Genomic DNA, 16967 nt, shown 5'->3' with positions numbered 1-16967 from the left:
ACCAATACAGTGAAGGAACTGGAACACAAAACAACACGTTAAAGTACCAACAGAGAGCTATACTGTTGAAGGGTTTTATCACATTTACTCAGAAAAAAATGACTTGGATGGCCGGGCTTCTATTTTTGCTCAAGATGTTGAGTGAATTCTTTAAGAGAATTTTTAGTTCAAGTCAAACCAGGTACTCCAGTGATATTCCTTTACATACAACCTAAGCCTCCTACTTAGAGCTATAACTCTCCAGTATTCCTTAATGTTTTTTCCTCATGCAGCATTCTTCCTTTTTTTACAGTGCTGGAACTCGTATGTCAGGAAAGAATTTATTAAAAGTGGCCGCAGTAATTAGCAATGTGCTAATGCTTGAATTTGTATCCAGTCCTGTATGCAGGGTTTTTACTACACTTAGTGGTTTCACTTGAAACACAAGGCTTGACCCCGTGTCACCGGCCATATGGGCAGTAAATACTTCCATGATAGAGTCAGTGCTTGCACTGATACTGTACTGCAGAGAAATGTCTTATTATACATCATATCACATGGTGTGTTTATGGCGTGAAGATGACTGACAATGAATCTTTAGTAACGGTGATTTGTTTTACTGTGTCCAGACACATCGGATTGAAAAGTTTTTCTTTTCGTAATAATTCTCAGTTGTCTACAGCTCTGCTACAGTAGTGGCCCTGCTAGTATTTAATTTACATGGTAATGCCAGGATTGCAACATTCTCACAGTGACAATGATTTGCTGATTTAATATTCAAGATTTTCACTATCCAAGTTTAGCATGGTAGCATTTTTAAATTAGCACTAAACACAAATGGTAAATTCTGATGGTTAATTCAGTAGTTTTGACAGTATCTGATCATAAACCAAAGCAGTGGACAGATTAAAATTTTAAAAAAGGAAGAAAGGATTTCAGTAATATTATCATAGTTATAACAATTCATCCCGAGCAAGACATCATATTTGACTTGTTGTTGAGACATGTCTTTTAAAACCCTAACCGTCAACCACATGGTTGCACTAGAGGAAAAGTCAGGCAGTCAGAATCATTATGATATGGCATCTGGAAAGAACAAAACTGGTGCCAGTCCATAGGTTGTTTTCTCAACAGGTATTTGCTGGAGGACACGCACAGGTAAAAAGAAAATTTGTTAACAGCAGCCCAGTTCTATTAAGTGGCTCAGTCAGCTACAACAGTGTAAACTTGTTCCTTGGTATGACCTTGCTAAATTGAGATATTGGAGTTTTTCCCAAGAAAACTGATAAGAAGTCAAATGGATCATCAAAGTCATTAGGATTCATAATTGTGGCACCATGAACGTGCCAAGTTTCACAGCAATCCATCCAATTTAAGTTGAAGGTTTTTCTCTGAATACCAAAAATATCCCTCTACTGACAGTGCTCAAGATTAAAATCTGAGAATTATACAGTTTAGCAGGATTCACCTTCTAGTCACCAAGATTTCAGACATTTCAGTCTGAACTAATGGATGTTAATGATAAATTGTTAATCAGTTAAGTGTCGTGAACAATTTGATTGATAAAAGATATGCTAACCAATAAGATAAGGGACATACATGTGAGGAAATGTATTGTAGAGTTGATGTAGTACCTGGATGTCCCACCAGGGGCACCTCTTATGTGTTAATGAGACAGGGTTACAGGTGTGTTTGCTGATCGCCTGTGTAATGGTATGAAATGAGTGCAGTGGTGCTGATAAACTCTGCAGTATACAGTTGTGAGAAAAAGATGTCTGTCAGCTGTCTAGTTTAGCTAGCTACCTGAGGCTAACACTAAACCAGGGTTTAGATGCTTCCAACAACGTTCAAACTAAAGTGATAAAGTGTATTGGCAACACTCCACACTGAGTATGACACATTTAATAATGATGGAAGTGAATACTGACAGATTTCCTGGGCTGATAAATTTGCTGCAACAGTACTTGTGGACATCTGTTCCAGCTGAGCAGCTGTTTCCAGCAGCTAGACTAATCATGCAGATCAGGTATGAAGATTATTTTGAGATCAAACCGCTGTGAAGTGTCTAATAATGTTACAGGTTACTTATTGTGGCCAGCTAGTTTGTTGTGTTTAATACTTTGGATGTTTTCGGGCCAATCATTGGACAGCAGTTTTGAACGAAACCATTATTTTTTGCTGTTTAATTTAGAATTCCAGTAACCTGGTCCTGTTCTTTAAATTCCTAATGTAACAGAGTCCATTTTGTGGCAGACATTAAGTAGCAGTGGTTAAAAATGATTTTATCAGCAGATGGAAAAACATCCACTGCGCTCATTCATGTCTACTCTTGACTAAAATGACGAACCAACCAACAGACCAACGCTGTCTCTGGAGATGTGCTGCTAGCATGGCTAATAATAATGAATACTAATAAAATAAAAGCAATGACTTGAAAATATAAATTCTCTGAAGCTGGCTGCTCATTTTTCCCAGTGAACAGTACAGTAACTTTGATTCTGGACTGACTGATGCTGTCGTCACAGCTCAGATCACCACAAGAAGTGAAGGGTATTCTTCAGATCACTTGTTGGTTGGCTGCTGCTGTGCAGAAAAGCTGTGACTTTCATTTTTCTCATTTTTGATGCATTCAGTGTTTTAGTTATAGATCTGCAAACCTCATTTCTACTCTGAAGCCTTCAAGAAACCCATTAATAACGTGTCTCCTTTCATCATCTAAATGACTTCTCTCACATTAAACCAAACCATCCATCAAACCCTTTGTTGTTTTCTGGTCTCTGATGTGAGATACTGTGAGGATGAAGGCGAGTGTTTACATTGTAAATAGAAGTGTGGCACAGCGTATCACTCATTTGTTTTTATATGGAAGCATTGGATTTCACGATTGCTTTTTAATTCTGCCTGCAGGGTATATTAAATGCCTGCAAACCTCTGAACACTTTGTCCAGGAAACTAACAATTATAGTGAGTCTGAGCATATGGCAACCACAGCTATTTGAGAGAAAAGATGGGGCTTTGGCTGATGGACCGCCGCATGCATCATTACACTTTACTAAGGTTTAGTTTCTCCATATAGGATTGTTGTTCATGCCAGCGGTTCAGCTTATTACTTTTTAAAAACTTCTATTCAAGCAAGAACAAAACTTTAAAATTACAGCAATTTGTATTTGGACTCACAACTATAACAGTAAATCTCAAAATAGAAAAATGTCTCTTCAGTAGGTACAAAACTGTAAACTGTTTTCTACACTTTGTTTGAAAAGGTGTCCAGTAAGTCTGATCTCACGCATATTTTTTTCTAGTATTTTTATAAATATAAGTGAGTGATCTGCACACGTATCTTTTTCAACTCCTTTAAGTCCTGCAGTAAATGGTAATGCTCTTGTAGCCTGAATACTTTGTGATTTTGGGAAACCATCAGTCAAATAATACTACAATATACATTCATATGTGACTAATTTTCAACCAAAAATATGTTTCAAAACAAAATTGCCAGGAGCAGGCTTCTTAATGAAAAAATATGTATCTGGAACAAGTTATTGCTGCTCTTGAGTAAGAAAAACACTTCGGGTTACGGTTAGCAAAAATATACTACCCTTGGTTGAGTTTTTTTCTTTTTAAACAGCGACTTGAGGTTCAACACCATACACACCGTCTTTGTGTCCAACCAAAACCGCAATCTTACCCTGATTTTAACCAAGAGTTTTAGTATCTTAAACTAAACAACATGTGGGACACAAACTTTGGTCTCTGGCTTTATAGTTCTGTGCTTAAAAAGCCAAACCAAATCAATCTCTTTCCCTTGATTTCTACACAGTAGCTCCAACACAGCACGCTGCCTGGATTGAAAAAGAACTTAACGTTGTTGATAAATGCACTGAGGACAGTGGAGAAGCAGTTAGCACCTTTTACATAACCTTTCCACCAATACAAACTGGGTTCTATAGTCCTGGGCTGGTGCTGTTTAGGAATTGGTTCAACTTGGGAACCTTCTAAGAGCCAGTTTGATTTTCTACGTGCTCGAAAACCACCGCAGAGCCACATCATTATGTCACTGCATATGTCTCTTTGAAAACCGGTTTTATATTGAAGTTCCCTCTAGTTTTTTCTGAACTTTTGGACAGAAGTTCAGAATGAATTAGAGGGAACTTCACTGTGAAGGTTCCCTCTGGTTTATTCTGAACTTCTGTCACACTGCAACAAGACAGTTTGTCTTCCCAATGGACGCACTGCTGCTTCAATTTCTCATCTAAACTGAAGCTCTGTTTTTTCTTCTTCTTTCAATCAGACAAACAAGCTCTGTTAGTGGCAGACACAAAGATTTAGTCGGTCACAATAGTCCCGCCATCAGGCCCTGATGTAAGCATTTCTTGGTTCTAGACCAGCAAAGAGTCAATGATGCTCTTGAACCATTTTTTTTGGCTGAGAGCTGGTTTTTAGGTCATCAACGAACAAAGAATGGATTTGAGATTAGGAATCAACCCTCACTCTGCCTTGGTGGAAAAGGGATATCAAATCCTCAGCAACAGAGTGTAATTGCCACTCAGACGAAGAATAATTGCCCCTACCTCCTATTCAGAAGTGAGGAGCAGAAATTGTCTCACCTCTGAATGAAGACTTTCTTTTGTTGGTCAGGTCTCCATACCACCATAGACCGATATAAACTGCCATATTACAGTTGCTTCCTGTTGTAAACTGAAAACAGTGTCATGAATTAATGTTTGTCTGTTGACTGCTGTGAAGCAAGTGGTAATGCTACGGCCAGATTCTCTCTCATAAAGTCAGCTGAATATGCCTGCATAGATTGCCGTCTGCAAGGATTTTTCCTTGAGTTTAGGAATTCGTTGTGAGTAGAGAGGCCTCCCCAGACCACCTAGATAAAGTTCGAGATGAGCTGAAAATGATATGGAACATGCGCTACGACAGACCCACGGCTTTTCCTACCGGCTCCGGAGGTCATCTCTATGAAGACGTGCCTCTCGGCGGGCAGGGGGATGATGAGCTTTCACACAAGCAGAAAGAGGGGATTACTGTCAATTGCTCGCAAATTGCAATAATACCCACTGCGGGGCCACCCACACATGTGCTGAGAGACAAGTGATAAATTGCTACATATGTCCATTCCACAGTGGCACCTCCTGCAACCAGCACACTGCCCACAACCATCTCCATTCTTAACGCTGCACAACATGTGGAAGCAAGCTGAGCAGCGTCCACTGAGAATCTAGAATGTTATTATGGGGTATGCGGGTTCACAACAGAAAGCTGTTTCACTGACTTGATATGTGTAGCAGGCTAAATACTTTTTATTTTAATATTATATATCTGTCTCTCAATCAGGAGCTTTCAGAAGCCAAGAAAAACAAGCTGAAGTCTCCATGTTTGAATATTTGATTAATCTCACATTCTATATCATGTATTTAATCTCATTTTACAATCTGACTCTTGGTGCAATCCTTAATGTTTATTTGCAAAATGTGCTCTTTATATTCACCTTTCAAAAGCAAGTTTCCGAATTTTAACAAGACAAACATAACACTATTACATTTTATCAGTAATATCACATGGAATGATAAAGTATGAAAGAATTCCACCTTGCAGGAAATGTTTTAGCAGCTCAAAATGAATACGGCACATCATATTTTAAAACTAAACCCTCCAATGTGTTCTTATGAAGGGGATTCATAGTAATTAGCTCTGATCGTATCACTTCTCTGCCAAAAAGCCAAGCAGATGGCTAATCCGGCACCACTATCTAATCAGAGCAGTCATTCTAATGACAGCATAATTTCATAAGAGGCCTTTGTCTCCGAATATTCAGAAGCAGCAAGAAGGGGGAGATCGGAGATATTCATCATCAGCGCAGATTGGAAACAGGCCCTAATAAATGACACATTTGCTTCCTGCCTGTGTGTGTTAGAGGAATGGCAGAATGCAGTGAATGTGGTACAGTGGGCTTGTGTGTGAAGAGGGGGTGGTGTGGTTGGAGTGTGTGGGTGGACAGCAGCTGCATGGATCTCCGTGGGCTTTTCTGAATGCGTCTGTGTAGTGGTGTGTGTGGAGGCTAAGTGTGTGTGTGCTGTATCTTTACCTTGTGAGAGAATCAGTCAAGCTAATAGACGAGGCATTAATGTAGAATTTACACCTTCAGGTCAGGGCAGCAAAAACCTAATCAGTGCTTGCAGTGCAGCTGGTGGTTCAAAATGTGTGTGTCTTCTTACAGTTGTTTTAGCAGCACTCTGATCAGGATTCGCTCTCTCTCTTCTTTCTGTTTCCATTAAATAATGATAAAGAATGTCTGATACTCTCTAATGCAGCCACAAAAGAGGAATGTAAAGAGAAACGACACCCATAAAATCAGATGCGGCAGTAAAATCCGGCCGTGCTCCTATGTGTGCGCCGCATGGAGACATCAACCGGTGAAAAGACATATTATTTACAGCACTGCGGGAAGTCACAGCCCAGCATAGACAGACAAAAAATATATAGATGCATGAGGACAGGATCTTCTTTTAGCCAACTGAAGACTTGAGGCCGTTTATCATGACCGATCTCGGCTCGCTGCTTCCTGCAAAGTGCACGTTGTGCTTCTACATTGGGAAGGAGTGTCCTGGGGTCAGGAAGTGAATATGACACGCACACAAAAAACACAGGGAATCTTTGACCGTCTTCTTCTCTTGTACACACAGCCACACGTTAAATTCATTCACCTACACACAGGAACGCAGATGCTACTCGGAGCTTTGCATTAGGCTGACAGAAGGGGCAGGCAGGGCGGCTGCAGCCGGAGTCATATTTACATCAGCCGGTGTAATATTATCAATAAAAGCCAAGAAGACAGCAGCTCGCCATAACTCACAACAGGCAGGGAGCAACACAGCTGTTCAGAGTTCAACTTCCCTCTCGAGCAACGGGGGATATGAAAAGAAAAAGTTACAGCAGTGACAAAGAAGCAAAGGGGGGAGGAGAAAGGGCAAATGGAAGGAAAAGAGCACAGACACAAAAGAAATCAAAAACTGATGTTCGGCATGATGCTACTTCACCAGGTTGGAAAATAATCACGATTAATTTTAGTATCGATTAATCTGTTATGATAATATGTCAAGAAAAAGTGAAAGAAAATGTTGCAAAAATGTCTTGTTTGCCTAAGCAATGGTGCAAAACACGCAAATATTCTAATTACAACAACAATAACAGAGACAAACTACATTAGAGAAGCCGAAACTATAGAATAATTGACATTTTTTGCTTCATAAGTGACACAAATGAGCAACTGATAGATCTGATTAACTTTATGTCAATAAATTTATTGACTGCCTTATTGTTAAAGCTTTTGCTGTCATAATTCATCTTCTGGTGACATGACTGTATGATCAAATCATACTGCTGTAGGCATAGTTCAGCCGCTCAAATGAATGATAGCACATGTAACTGTAAGGAGACTGCAGGAAACTGTTTCTATGATGTATTACTTAACAATGGAGCACAGGTCACTCCTCTGAACATCTGTTCGATCAGTCTATATCATTATTTCATGATATGCTGAACATCAAAATCAGAAAATAATATTCCTTTGAAAGCGTTTAATGCACCTGTAACCTTCAATCTTCCCTCCAGTTTAAGAGCTTGTCAACAAACCTCTGATTGCAAACACAAATTGATTTCCTGACCTGTGGTGAACTGATGAATTCAATATGGATCACTATGAGTTCATTCGCGTGCATGCCAGCAATCATGTTTTTTTTCCCCCTTTTCTTTTCTCTTTTGGTGAAATTAGGTGTCACGTCTCATTTTGGAGCGATGTTCTTCAAATACTTCATCACCGGCCGTCTCGGTTTCACTGCAGACGCTGGCTGACCTCAATAAGTGGCCTCACCAATCACAGATCAAAGTCGTCTGGTTTCCAGCTGGTCAGGTTAATCAGGGGACCACCCCGAAGAACCAATCAGGTAACTTCTTACCAGACTTAAAGGAATTAGGCCCCTTTTGTCGAGCGACTGTGTACGTTTCCTCTTGCGACGTTACGAAGAACGTGTTTGAGGTTCATCTGTTTTCTCTGAGTGCTGCACTTAATCTATTGTGGGGAGATCCAATACTTTGATTTCAGTTACATCAGTCAGTTTAATTTGAATTTGGATACACGCAAAACAATAGTGAGTGAGTCAACTGGAGGGGAAGGAAAATAATTAGAGGCTCAAATGAAAAGGAATTAACTCTAAAGCCTCCTATTGTAATGCTACATATTGTCTATACTTTTTGTTTTCATTTTTAGATTAGTTTGCACAGCAAGCATTTAAATACAAATGTACCGTTTAGAAATTAATCCATGAGTACAAATATTCCAGTCACATTGGAAACTGAATCGTGTGTGTGTCTGTACGTGTGTGTTGGTAAGAATGGAGCGCTTGTATCACTTGCCCCCTTTTGAGGGGAAGTGACATGAGATACTTAAAGACCAAAATTGCCTCACTTAGCCAAACAAACTGGCTCTCCTGACGTACACATACTGACACACACACACGCGCTTTTACTTTCACACACTCACACACACACGTCTAGAGCTCTCTAATGGCCAATAAACTCAGGATGTTCGTTCCTCCTCTCAGGCTCACAAAAACCGAACAGCGAAATTATTGAGAGTAAACGGATTCCACTGTAGCTCTGCCTAATGACCACACACACACACACACACACACACACGCATGCACACACACACACACACACACACACACACACACACACACACACACACACACACACACACACACACACACACACAGTTTGAGGGTCAGTGGAGGCTGAAGCAGATAGGATGTACATAATAACCCTAACATGGCTTTTATAAGCCTGCAGTTCTTTTGAAAGGACATCGGCTGGGAGAGAACCCAGGCCTGCATATAAAAATACTGAGCATTCTGCAGCAAGACTTTGAAGTTTTCTCTGCTCCACTGAAAAGACTCTTAGGGAAACTACATGTGTCCGTGCAAATATCACTTCTGAATAAGAAGATACTTAGTCGAAGTTGCACTTTTTCACATGAGATTAAAGTGAAAAGATTAAAACATGTCCAGAAACGGATCCAGAGTTCAGACTATTAGTGACAATCCCAACAAGGAAAACCTTCAAGCCTTCAAGAAGTTAGATTGAGTATAAATGAGTTGTCATGTAATAGAGGATCTTAATAGGGATTCTTAGCTTGAAGAGAATACATCCTGTGGTGCTCTTAACATAAATAACTGCAGAAGACGATAAGAAGTAGTGCAGAATAAAGTCATATGGGTTTTGATGCTGAGAAACAGACATCGCTCCCCAAAATTTACAGGGCTTTTCCTTCCGTGCCTTAATACTCCCACTTCACCCGTTTGCAAATTATTGTCCCGTCTCAGCTGGTAAATTCACTTTTCCTCCAAAGGACAATTTTTGCACTAATCCCCCTACAAATTTCAAGAATTCTGTCATTTTATGGGGACGGCTAAAGGGTGGATATGGAGCATGTACGCTGTTAAGTGTGTGTGTCTGTATATGTGTGAAAGAGAAAGACAGAGACAGCCCCACCTCACCTCCCACCTCCATCTCCACCCCAATACGTCTAATGGATTCTTTCGGGACCATATGTCCTTGGGTCAGCACAGCAGCAGCTCAGCCTCTACAGTTACAGTCGGCATCGGTGTGAAAGACAGACATGTTGTTTAATAGAAGGTAGGAGGTGGAAGGTGGAGGGCATTAAGTTGTGTGTGGAGAGAGCAAGGATGGAGGGGTGGTGGGTGGGAGGGAGCTGCAGAGCGTTGTTGAAGAAGCAGATCTCTCCGTATTGCCTTACCATCAATAAATCTAGGAGCTCAGTATAGTGCTGACATAAATTAGCCTGCTCAACCCAACTACCACCTCAACCTTTTCTTAAACATGCACACGCCTCCTCCGGCTCCTTAAACTCCCGCTGAAACTTTACAGCAGTGGGTGTCATGCTCCCTACACATGCTGAAATGCAACAAACCTGCAAATACATGCATCCTATCATGCTTCACACTCTCACATTGAGCAGCACAGACACCCACAGAGTTTTGGGGGGTAATTAGTAGTCTTTCTCTGCGGTGAGTGCGTTTCCTCCTCAGGGTCACTGATAGCAAAACGCTTGTTAAACTTTATATTCCCTGATGGGGTGAGAAACAGAAGGAGAGTACACTCATTAACACGGCGCTTTGTGTTTGTGTGTGTGGAGTTTGTGTAGCTGTCTTTGTGGCGTTTCCGTACTCAGGCCAAGGCTTGTAACAGTGAAAAGATACTCTTTAACCACAATTTAGACAGAAATTAAACTCTGCACTGTATATGTGACTAGATAAGAGACAATAAGTGCATTTTATACCGTGTATTGAATTAGTTGAAGGTAAATGTGGAAAGAGTGTCAAATTATTTAGAAAATCTTAATAAAATGACTATGACACTGGCTTTCATGGAAAAAAATGCATTGCAAGCATTGCAAGTGTGAGGATTTTGCTGCTTTTCTGTGTCTTACTTGATAGTCAAATGAGTATGTTCAAGTTTTTAAAGTGCTGGTCCTACAAGACAAATAATTTGAAGACACCAGCTTGGACTTTAGGAAATCCTGATGGTGAAAAATTGAGATTTTCTACACAGTTGTATTACAATTTATGCATCAAATGCATAATCAATTTGTCAAATAACTGGTAGATCGACTCAAATTTTAGATAATCCTTCTATGCAACCTAAAAATTATCTTAATAGGAATTTACTTATTATGCGATTACTGCAAGAACTGCCTTCCATGTGTAATATTTTAACAAAATAAATGAAACATATTCTGTATATAAGTGAATAAAACTGAAAACAGCTGTTGCAGTAAGAAGTAAGAAAAAATAAGAAAGATGTGAAACCATATAATAATAACTATCAGTATTTGCATCTATGCACACTGGTTCACTTTATCACATCATTTTCCTGTTTACAAAAAGAGGGATGTGGGAAATTTTAATGGACTCAGCAAAAAAGAAAAAGCTGCTCTGAGGCACTTTGACATTTTCGAACACACACACTTTTGGGGAATTAAAGAGATTCTGTAGATAGCTCTGAAAGCTTATCCTGTGCATGTCAGCAAATTCTGAAGCCCTTTTTCTTATGTGATCATTTTAGGTAATTTAATAAATTCCCAGAGCTCTGTGTGGAATTAGAAGAAGCTAGACTTTGGTCAGAGGAGAGCTTTTAAGAAACCGGGGGAACGTACATCAGAGGCCCAGCAGTCGATGGTAATGCAATGAACGTTTACATTTACCTGCCTCTCACCTTACCTGTTGGTATATACCCACAATCTAAACTGCACTTGTCAAAGCATCAGTCCAGTTTGTTTTCATAAATATACTGTATCTCCTTTTTTTCCCCTCTTCGTCCCTGCTTCAAAAATGAAATATTTGGTGTTTTAGTGAGGGGGGCGAGGTGTGTGTGTGTGTGTGTGTGTGTGTGTGTGTGTGTGTGTGTGTGTGTGTGTGTGTGTGTGTTGGGGGGTGGAGGTGGCTGTTCACGATGCCAGAACTAGCACTTCTGGCTGGAAAAAAGGGGTCTGAGTTTTCGTCAGACGTGTAGCACAGACAGACAGGGCGAAGGAAAGGCTTTTTGAAAGCGCCGTCCAAGAGCAACAGAAAACACTCCCTCTTGACCATGTGGTCAAAAATGGGTGTAGAGGGGAAAGGCGGCATCTGGCGGGACGCCTGGAACGAAAGGGAGAGGGAATATGCCCAGAGTCGGCCCGCAATGTGCCCCCTCCACTGCCAGCTACATGCATGGGTTTACAGTAGGAGAAGAGAGAGGGAAGCAGGTACAGTGGAGAGGGACAGACAGGCAGGCAGACAGACAGATAGACGGAGCATCAGTGAGAAAGACAAGAAGACGCAGAGACAGAATCCCATAGAAAAGCACCAGGGAGGAGGATACTGAGAAGCATGGAGGCGTATCATGAACAAGGTCAGAAAGACATCGCTTGGCAGAACAGGAAATGATACAGGATATATCTTCTCTTCCACTCTCTCTCTTTCTGTACTCTCCGAGGCCTGTGCTGTAAGTGGCAGCGCTGCAGAGGGAAGTTGACATTGCTGAAGTATGAATTTCACCCATTTGTGTTTTGCGGAAAACACGGAATCGAGGCTGTCTGTCTGGATCAGAGGCTGGGCCCTTGACCCTGGAGTGACCCCTCCGGAGCAGACGGCAGGGTTTTATTGGCCAGTCAGATTCAATTTATTAAACGCTACGCGACTCTAATCTCAGCTTTTTGGTGAGTCTTTCCATATGAAACGCATTCAGACGGCCTCTTACTTTAGATATATGCTGTGGATAGCATGTATGACGATATATAACACAGATGCATGTCTAAACGGCTAAAAACAATGCATTTTTGAGAAAATGTATGTTTTGGAACTTTCTAAACCAGTATACAACCCGTGTAGAGCCGGGCAGACTACATATAACAGATTCCTTTGAAAGGAAAAAAGAATGCATCAAGGTAAAACTGCCCCAAATTTCAAGGTGAAATGAGAGAGAACACACAACTCATGCAGCTCGATTCAGTCAAGACGAGACCTTAATCTGAAACGCAAACAATATGCATGGAGATTGCATGCTTACATAGCTGAATACTCATGTATATTTACACACAGACACACACACACTCACACAACGGCAGGTAACGCGATACGAACAGCTATGGAGTGGTGGGGTAAAGTGAGACCTTCCTGTAATCAAAAGAAACAGTGTGCTACAATAAAGGCTGTTTTGAAACGGTCTTTGGCCTGAGGGATGGATCCCTCTGTTGGAATGAGGAAGAGAAAATGGACACTAAGCTGTGTGTCACACAGAGAATGGAATAAAGTAGAATACAGCTGTACAGAAGTGGCTGGACGCACAGTCTCAGCGACATTGTGCTTTGTTGAGTTGATATCTCTTTTCTGCTCTTCCTTTGTCCTCTCTTTCCTCCTCCTCCTCTTCTTCTTTTGTCCCCTCGTTTCTCCTGATCCTGCAGGTTGCAGTGTGTTTGTGAGCCTCTTGGGCGACATCCATCAGGTGAATGGATAGAGGCAGAGCTGTGGTAAAAGGAGGGCAGAGCGTATTCCCTTTCCCCCTCCAAAAAAACCTCACAGAAACACCAGTCTGGAAACAATCTGGTATCACACTACTGGCCCGAAAACACACACAATCGCACACGTTTTAATCTTTAACCCTGGTGAGTCGGGTCTGTGCTATTTTTCATCTCTGTAAGTTTATGCGCTATAATGTCGTGTCAGGTCTGGTGTACGATTCTACGCTATATCTCCGGCTTCACCTGCTGCTGAAGCTCTTAACCAGAGCACTGGGAGTTAACTGCTGCCATAAATAGTCAAAGGAGTGTGTGCAGCGATCTGCAGGGCAGCGCAGGGCAAAGATATATCTGACAGGAAAGGAGCAAATCTCCTCTCCATGCTACCTGCTGTAAAAAGTCCCGTTTCAGCGCTTCAGATCAGCCGTCACATCAGAGGCCAGCTGATGTTTTTTAAGAGACAAATAAATAAGTGAAGAGAAAGCATGTGAGGTGTGCATGGCACACTTAATTTGATTTGCCAGGTGCTGTCTCAAAAATAGATTACACATGGGCAGGGCATTAACAGCAGGAGATAAACCAAATGAGATCAGGGTGAAAGAGAATCTGAATTCATTTTGAATTTTTAAAGTACGCAAAGCATTTGATTTTACGTAAAAATGTTCTCCTTATTTTGTGGCTGTCTGAAGTGGAAATAAATATCAATAGTACATATTTATCAGATATTTAAGTCTAGAACAGAGTAGTATGTAATAAACAGTATAATAATAGAGGTTTGACAAAAATGTCGAATTCTTGTTTCATTTTTTTCACAAATAAAAGTAATTGTTATTTTTTTCCCCCGTTTTTTAACCAGAAGTGGCAAATTCTATGCAAAGTTTAACATAAACCATCTTTAAAATTATATATAAGACCGCCATGCAGCTTCTAATGCCAGTAATATTTGCAGTGCAGAATGTGATTCACATCTCTGCATGTACATGCAGTACTAATGAGGGGGGTTAGACTTCATGATCGCACAAGTGAAGACTTGTAAAAAGTTCGACTGATTATTGGATCCAATATGTATCATTTTTCCAATTATTGTGTTTTTTATGTAATTTCTAATAGAAAATAAATCAATTTAAATTAGTTCTACTTTGCCTCTGATACATCCAGCTCTCTCAGTGTGTAGTGACTACTCTGTATTATCGAACAATATCTTCCTCTCAGTGATATCTGACTGGTAAAACTGCAAGAGTAGTATTTTATCATCATCAAAGAATAAATGGTCAAATCTCTTTTATTTGAACATATGAAAAATGTCAATGAACAAAGATATTTCAGTCTAATTTGAGTCCAGATTTTCATTTTAACTGCAATTTAACTGTACATTGGTTACAAACATTGGTTAATGGTCTTATGACTCATACTCTGTATGGATATCGGCCCTGGAAAAAACCTAGCAGCCGACCTCTAATGCTGTATGACAGAAAATAAACTGTTGGTAAAGGCTGCCCTGTTTAGTACATGCACTTCATGATATGAAAATGTCAGCGGGAATGTAAAACACTGAGGATATTTTTCTGTTCTTGGGTTTGACCAGGAGCTAAATATGTAAAATTAGGGCAACGCTACAGGAAATGCTGTGGGTTTCTTTCAAACTAAAATAAAATGAGATTATGAAGAGCACTTTAAAGGAGGCTAATAGAGTCCAAAATGGAAAATGAGTTCATCCTGTGGTGACAATAAATGTTTAGAGAATTTTATGAAAGGAAAAGGAAAAGAATGGGAAAAAATGTAGCTTTTTTAAAGACAAAATATATTCAAAGCACATCTGCTGGAAACTGGTCGAGTGTTGGATGTACAACAAACCAAACAACCAACAACCAATTAAACCGATGCACAAACCTGTCATCAATCGTGACATTAGCAGGACAAAGACTTTATTTTTAGAAGGATAAAAATGACTTTAAATTGTTTTATCATATCTGTATTATGAGGAGCTATTAAAAGCCTCTGTAGCACATTTGTCACAAAGCAAAATCCTAAAAGAAACAGATCTGATTGTCTGATTCCAAGGCAACACTGATGCTGATAATAAGCCAAAGTGGACACTACTCTCAGGTCAAAGAAGCCCCTGTGTGGCTCATAAAAATGAATTATTCCCCATTTCTAATATGCTCTGAGCCCTTCAGAACCAGAGTTATCTATCAGCCACCCAGCAGCGACTCAGGCTGAGCCTGCAGGGCCACAACACTCCGGTAAAATGAACAGACAGCGTATTGTTCCTCTGTGGCTCTTTGCTGCCTCACCTCTGCCTCTGCCTTCTTAATTAAAGGTTAATTGCGTAGAATAAGTATGCGCCTCCCGCGAACGCTCCACGCTTCCATTTCCATCGACGCAAAAGCCCAGTTTGTGTGTGTAGCGGGTAGGATATCTGGAATTTATCAACTTGTTCAGGAAATGAGAGCCAAGCTTTTACCTAACTCAGTGTGTGAGCAGGTACAAAACCAACATATGGGAGAGGGTGTGTGTTGCACAGCATATGCATTCACACACACACAGAAGAATTCAGAACTCCCCGTGTCATTTTTAATCAAGAATATGATCCCTCGTCCCATCTGGGGTTTTCTGACTTGGTGGGCTGCAGCGTGCACACAAGAGCATATCTGTGTATGAAGAAGCTACACACACACACGCACACACACACACACACAGAGAGAGAGACACACATGCATACATATACAAACATGGACTGACAATCTGTGGGGTGGCTAAAGCTGAGACCACCAACTGCATGCTGGGAGTTTTTGGCCTTAGCCATCAAAGAGCAGATGGTACTACTCTATTATTCGACGGTAGCCAAACACACACATAAAGTTGCTCAGAAGCAACGCACATGACGTGTAATGGGAGAAAATGAAAGCAGAGCAACATCATATATCTTGTAATTTATCTCAGTTATAAGAGTGTGTCTGTCTGGTGTCATTGTTCTCCTTCAGGTTGATTTAGTCAGTAAATCCCACAACCAGAGGCCTCCTTATCACATCAGGATCACCCCTGTGCACTTACTCAATTGGCTTGGGTGTGTGTGTGTGTTTGTGTGTGTGTGTGTGTGTGTGTGTGTGTGTGTGTGTGTGTGTGTGTGTGTGTTTGTGTGTGTGTGTGTGTGTGTGTGTGTGTGTGTGTGTGTGTGTGTTGCATGTGTATGTACGAGGACACAGGTCAGTAAGATAACATTTGGTGGACCACCTGCCGGGAAGCTCAGTTTGCCAAATACAGAGTCTCATCTAACCCATCACTGTGTGTGCTGTGGATTTACCTGAATGGCTGAGGTGCAAATGTATTTGATTACTGATAATGTTATGGGACATGTGAAAAGAAGAAGGAAAAGAAGTGCAAAACACACAAGCCGTGACTTTTAAGCAGGAGACGTACGAGATCAAACAGCCATTTGAATGCAAATCAAAAGCAGACACAAAAACACGTTGTTTGCACACACAAGTCCTCTAAGATACTGCCATGTAGCTGAACTATTATTCTAACTTTGATTTCAAAACAGCGAAAACAACTTAGACCAATTTAGACAGACAAAAAAGCAAGTTTCTGAACATTTTTTGTTCCCATCATGTTTTTACTCACTGTGGGCTTTTTTCATAGCAATACAAAGTCCTGTACCTCTATGGAAACAGTACAACCATGGCCAGAACTCCATTATATCAATATCTGTGCAATATGGCAAAGTTAAAAAGATATAAATCACAAAAAAAGCCAAATTTCTTTGTTTATTTTACAGAAATTTGGAAAGTTGGAATCAACATGTAAAACATTTTCCCTCAGGTTTTATCCAGTAGTTGGAAAAAACAGGCAACTATACATTTTTTACTACTTACATTTTAAATTTCTTTCCATACTTCTCTACCATCTG

At 40.5% G+C, this 16967-nt stretch overlaps 1 long non-coding RNA gene across 4 annotated transcripts in view; it reads left to right on the top strand.

Moving 5' to 3' along the window:
* LOC129350826 (uncharacterized) overlaps nucleotides 1-16967 on the top strand; it is a 55689-nt gene that overhangs the window by 12656 nt on the left and 26066 nt on the right. For 3 of the 4 annotated variants that reach the window (XR_008604358.1, XR_008604356.1, XR_008604359.1), the window contains exon 2: nucleotides 7757-7928. The exons of the other annotated variant lie outside the window; for it this stretch is intronic. This is a non-coding gene — a long non-coding RNA (uncharacterized LOC129350826). The remainder of the gene's footprint in view (nucleotides 1-7756; nucleotides 7929-16967) is intronic. 4 annotated transcript variants of the gene reach the window in all.

This window comes from Amphiprion ocellaris, chromosome 16, assembly GCF_022539595.1.
Source record: "Amphiprion ocellaris isolate individual 3 ecotype Okinawa chromosome 16, ASM2253959v1, whole genome shotgun sequence".
In the NCBI taxonomy this organism is placed as follows: domain Eukaryota; kingdom Metazoa; phylum Chordata; class Actinopteri; family Pomacentridae; genus Amphiprion; species Amphiprion ocellaris.
This window is presented reverse-complemented; position numbering and strand designations above follow the sequence as displayed.